Raw genomic sequence first — 5,973 nt, 5'->3', positions numbered from 1 at the left:
AAATCGGTGATTTCTTCCCGTCTTAATCCGCCTGCCCCGGTTCCCCCCCCGCCTCGTCTCGTTAATGGGGAAACCACCTATTCGGTTAATCGTATTCTGGACTCTAGACGGAGGGGACGCGGATTTCAGTACTTGGTGGATTGGGAGGGTTACGGTCCGGAGGAGAGAAGCTGGGTTCCTGCTCGGGACATATTGGATCACCACCTTATAGATGATTACAATCTACAGGTAAAGCAGGCTGGGAACGTCAGGTGACGTCCTAGGGGAGAGGGTACTGTCACGGTAGGAAATCCAGTGTTTCCTCCGTGTCATGTTTTGTGGTTGTTTTTGTACTTACGTTGTCTCCATGTGCTCGTTTAGTTGATTGTGGTCACCTGGGTGTTGATTGTCTCGCTCCAGCTGATCCTCATCACCCCTCAGCTACATATACTCACCTCGCTCTCTGTCTGTTGTCAGATCCTCACTCATGTTGCAGTCTCCCTGTTGGATTACCGTCTCCCGTGTTATTGTTCTGGATTGTGTTCGTGTTGTCGTCTTCGTGTGAGTGTTCCGGTCACTTCCTGGTTTCATCCATTGACCGTCCACACCGTCACCACCGACTTCCACCATCCAGCACTTCTAACGCCACTGTAGACCTTCCGTCACCATTGCCCACATCCTGGATTGTGCATTCATCCTTCAGTTTCGCTGTATTTTCTACCATCAATAAACTACCATTCTAATTACCTGCAATTGCTTCCTCCTCTCTTACGAGCCGTCACACCATCATGCTCCCTATGGTCTCAAAACGTTGGACTTTTGGTAGTTCCTAGGATAGAGTTCGTTACAACCCCTGAAAATGGCAAAAATAACACCAATTTTGCAGGGAAAATTCAAAATAACCGACTTCCTGTTGGGATTCGGATTTCGTACCAAGATACTTTTTTGTAGATATTGGTGTGTTACATATGTGTACCGATTTTCATACATGTATGTGACACGCAGCTCGAGGCGCACTCCATTGAAAGTGTATAGGTGGCGCTATCAAGCCATTTTCCACACCCAATGGAATATTGGCCTCCAGATGTGTGTAGGTCAGTCATCAGCTACGACCAACAGGAACTTGGCTATTTTGAATTGAATACGGATTTTGGGGAAATTTCTTCTGTGAATTAATGCATAGTGCTCAGAGGAGAAGTACACTTGACACACCAAACTTTGTCTACATGTTGAAAAACCATTGAGGAACTTAAATTGTGAATGGGTTTTGGATAGCTGGAATGGTTTTGCCGTGGTGATTTTTTGTAATGACCATAAAAAGGGAATCATTAATTGTATTGTATTTTTAAATTGCAGCTTCCAAACACGTCAAATAATTTTTTTCATACAGATGAAAAAGTCATTCTGAGGAAATATGCATAGTTTCATGACTTAACAACACTGTATGGATAACAGAGAATTAAAAAACTGTCAGACATCTCATCTCACTCTGTCCATCTGTTTGAATATATGTGCTTAGACTTCCATTGTCTGAGAGAAATAGCGCCCCTACAGGTTCAATTCCCAAAAAGGGAGGAGACTCTCTTTTAGTTTCACTTTTAAATCGGTTAAAATACAAATAAATACTTAGATTTAATTCACACTGACAAGCTAAACCAACATATATGATTATTACCGGGTCAGGGCTCATTAATAATTGATGTGTGGTCAGTGATACGTGAGAAATACGAGAGCTGAATCATTGCTCTGAGCATGAGCGTGTGGAATGACGAGCTCAGAAAAAACGAGTTTATTCTTGTTTTATAGCTATTAAAAATAAAGTATTGCAGCGATATCACACAATTCACCAATTAAAACACACCAAGAGCTAAATTAAGATGTTTTTGAACTGTTTGTGTGAAAATGAAATATTTGCGGCTGCCTATCTGAAATTACCGCCTCCGATCAGCGCGTACAGTGTCATAAGTTCAAAACAAACGAATTTATTCTTGTTAAAGAGCTTTTTAAAATAAAATATTGCCATACATGCACACAATACACCCATTATAACACAACAAGAGCTAAATGCAGGTGTTTGTGACCCGTTTAAGTGTGCAAGACTATTTGAAAGCGTGACTGGCAGAATAACATCTCTCGAGCTGCAGGATTCTGCCTTTCGTCGTACGAACGAACACATCACGGACAAGATTATTTCAAAATACATAATAGCTTGGCAAATATAAACGAAAACAACCACGTGAACATAAAAATAAGAAATAAATCTGAAGTGGATCTACTGGATTTTAATATTAAGTGACCGCATATACCATCTGACTCTGTCTTAAATTTTAATCTATATAAAAAATGAAACTCATTCATCTTGGCTGCTTTTTAATGTGTGTACGTATTTATTTATTCATTTATTATTTTGCTCTAACAAGAATTCATCTATATTTAATTAAATCAATTACATTTTATTTTACATTTGATTTGTCCATTTCTGCATCTAAACGCCTAAAAACCTAAAACATGCTCTATTATACTATTGTTAGCAATTTCTTTATCGTCCAATTTATCTGGTGTACACACTTTTATTTTCATAATAAACTTGTTTGTTAGATTATACACAGTTACAGTGGTCTATAATAAATATTAACAGGTTTTATTCAAGCTGTATAGAATGATTGCAGTAGGCTAATTTTTTTAAATGTAAATCCAAAAAATAAAAAATAAAATAAATAAATAAAAAAAACATTGGAAAACAATAACTGTTGTACTTTTTTTATAAATTTTGTATAATTTCATAGTTTATGCATTATAGTTATAAAAACAAATAAATTTAGCCACTCACATAGAAATCTTAGGCCTTATCGCTTTCTGACAGATTTAGGCATTTTTAAAATTCCTAAAAAACCTTATTTGTGCTGCAAATAATAATTTCAAACTCATTTGATACTGACCTATGACATCCTGTGACATGATATATATTTTTTTTTAATTGACATAATCTCATGGATGTAACAGTAAAACTGTTCAGCTCACAGATCAAGACTAAGCTGTAATGCAAGCAGAACTTTCACAAATGCTTGTAGGTCAATAAAATCATTACAAAACACTTACAAATCATTTAAGGGATTTGATAACACTGTAAAATAATGCCTAATTTGTTAACATTAGCAAATGCATTGATAACACTTTATAATAACTGCACTCATTAGTAAATAATCAGTTTATGCTTTATAAAGCCTTGTCCCAATATTAATAGTCAGTAGTAAGCAGTTTATAAATACAGCTATAAATAGCTTGTTCTTGGTTTATAAGCACATTTATTAAAAAGAAGAGTAAAGGGTCAGTTATCTTCCTATGAAAAATAAAAATAAAAAAAATAAACAAACAACAACACAGATTGATACAGAACTCAGAAATTGTATTGTGGATTCATGATAAAATCAGCCTGTAAATTAATTCATATCCCTCCAAGAAGACACAAGTAGTTCACACCAAACTTTTTCAACATGAAGCCAATATACTGAAGATGTTAAATTGCGAATGGGTTTAGGATACCTTAAATGGTGTGCCCATAGCGATTTATTAAAGTAACATAAAAAATACAATAGTTATTTTACTATATCTTTAAACATTCCAACTCTTCATAATTTTTTATATACGTAGAAGTCATCATTTGAAGGAAGCACTGTAAGTTTCATAGCTTTATCATTTTCAAGAGCCAGCATAAAATTAAAACTATCATAACTTATAAATCAAGCTTGCAATTCTTAGTGCCAATAATGGCCACCAGATGGAGATATAGGATTACTTTTAAATAATTATTGTAGCAATGAGTATGATTTAAATCATTTATAGAGATCTTTCAAAGAAAAATAATATGTATTTTATGTATTTTACTGATAAAATGACCCTCACTTAATTAGAATATAAGCTGAAGTATTGTGAACTGTATATTAAGAATAATTCTTAATAGGCTTTATGGACAGATACGTTTTCAGTGACTCTTGAAGGATCAGCACCACATCCTCTTTTACCACTGTTTGAAGAATTTATCTTACAGAACAGGTGCGAATGAATTTTGGATAGCTTGAATGGTTTTGTCGTGGTGATTTTTTGAAATAACAGTAAAAAAGGAACCAGTAAATGTCTTTTATTTTTTTTTTAAAGTGCAGCTTCTAAACACTTCAAAAAAAATGTACACATAGAAGACAAGTCATTCTGAGGAAATATGCATAGTTTCATGACTATAAAACACTATATGGATGATAGAAAATTAAAAAACTATCATACATCTGATGTCACTCTGTCCCTCTGTCACTGTGAGTAATGTGTGTGTTTGTGTGTGTGTGTTAGGTGTGAAACTATCAGGGAGCATTTAGTCTCCAGCGCCAACATTTTACAGAACTGCCACTTTCCTGGAGTCTCCAGAATTACTCGGTGTCAGGTTCTGAGAGACTTAAGATTCCAAAAAATGATTTAATTAGAATACCATGAAGTATTGTGAAATACTATATATTAAGGCTTTATATATAGGCTTTATGAACAGATTAGAGTGACTCGTGAAGGACCAGCACCACCTCCTCTTGTCTGATGGTTTGAGGAATATATCTTCCAGAATCTGGGATTAAGTTTTAGGAACTAATTTTTATTCCACCTCCTTTCCTTAAAGCCTGTCTTGCAGAATTGACTAAAAATTAATCTTCACATTAATTCCTAATTATTTTGCAATTTTTTTTGTCAGTTCTTCTCGACCTGTTTTTTTTTTCTTCTTCTTTTCTGACCTCATGACCCAGTCAGCATTTTTTGTACAATGGTCAAGTCTTAACTTATCCATTTCTGTATTGCATTTGTAGTTTGAAGCAAATCGAGTAAAAATAAGATGCTGAATTCAAAGCATTTTGAAAATGACACACTTCCTGCTGCCAGTTGGTGGCGCTATAACTTTGACTCCTAATAGTCACATTTATGCAATCGACATCATACAATGAATAATCTGATGAAGTTTGATTAAAATCAGGAAATGTATGTGGATGGTATTAGACACTTCCTGTTTCTCATTTCTCGCCATAATTTCAACGCCTCGCCACGAGCAAACCTTTCGACATATCAAATATCCCCTGGCAATTTTTCATCCCCAATGTCTTGAGATCATCTTGACCGAGTTTGGTGGCAATCTGGTAAAAATCCTATGACAAGTATATCAAATTCCAGAGCATGCGCTTTTTACAAACTCTAAATAGCTGACTTCCTGTTGGGCGGAGCCCAATGACATGCAATACGGAAATTGTTCGGCACAATGAGATCTATATGTGTACTGAGTTTCATATGAATATGTGCAAGTAAGTGTGAGCTATACATCAACATTTATGACTGTGTTCCAGGGGGCGCCATAGAGCCCCTGTGGCACGCCCGGGTCCCAGCCTCTGCTGGCTCCTAAAGGGCACAGATTCCAAAGTGTGTAAATTTTAAAGAGTTTTTGAGTATGTTAGGGACCCCAAAAGCCCCCACAACTTTGACAAAAATATAAAACTAAACCCCTTAATAGCCAACTTCCTGTTGGGCGGAGCCTATGACATGCAGTACGAAAGTTGTTTGGTTTGATGAGATCTACATGTGTACCGAGTTTCATGTGTCTACGTGCAAGTATGTATGATATATGCCCCTCATTGTTCCAGGGGGTGCTGTAGAGCCCCTGTGCCACGCCCGTGTATCAGTCTCTGCTTGGCCCTAATGGCCGCAGGTTCCAATCTGTGTGCCAATTTTCAAGAGTTTCCGAGCATGTTAAGGACCCCAAAAGCCCCCGTAACGTTAGAAAAAAAATAATAATAATAACAATAATAAAAAATAATCCTAAGGAAAACAATAGGGCTCTCGCCCTCCAGGCTTGAGCCCTAATAAATGGAGCAATTCCAAGAGGGTCCTCACACCATCGGTGCTCGGGCCCTAATGGTGGCGCTATGCATATAACTAAATATGGGCATGTAGATTGGACATTGTATGTCTGAG

The sequence above is a fragment of the Carassius auratus genome, unplaced genomic scaffold (genome assembly GCF_003368295.1).
Source record: "Carassius auratus strain Wakin unplaced genomic scaffold, ASM336829v1 scaf_tig00021960, whole genome shotgun sequence".
In the NCBI taxonomy this organism is placed as follows: domain Eukaryota; kingdom Metazoa; phylum Chordata; class Actinopteri; order Cypriniformes; family Cyprinidae; genus Carassius; species Carassius auratus.
Note: the sequence above shows the minus strand (reverse complement) of the source record.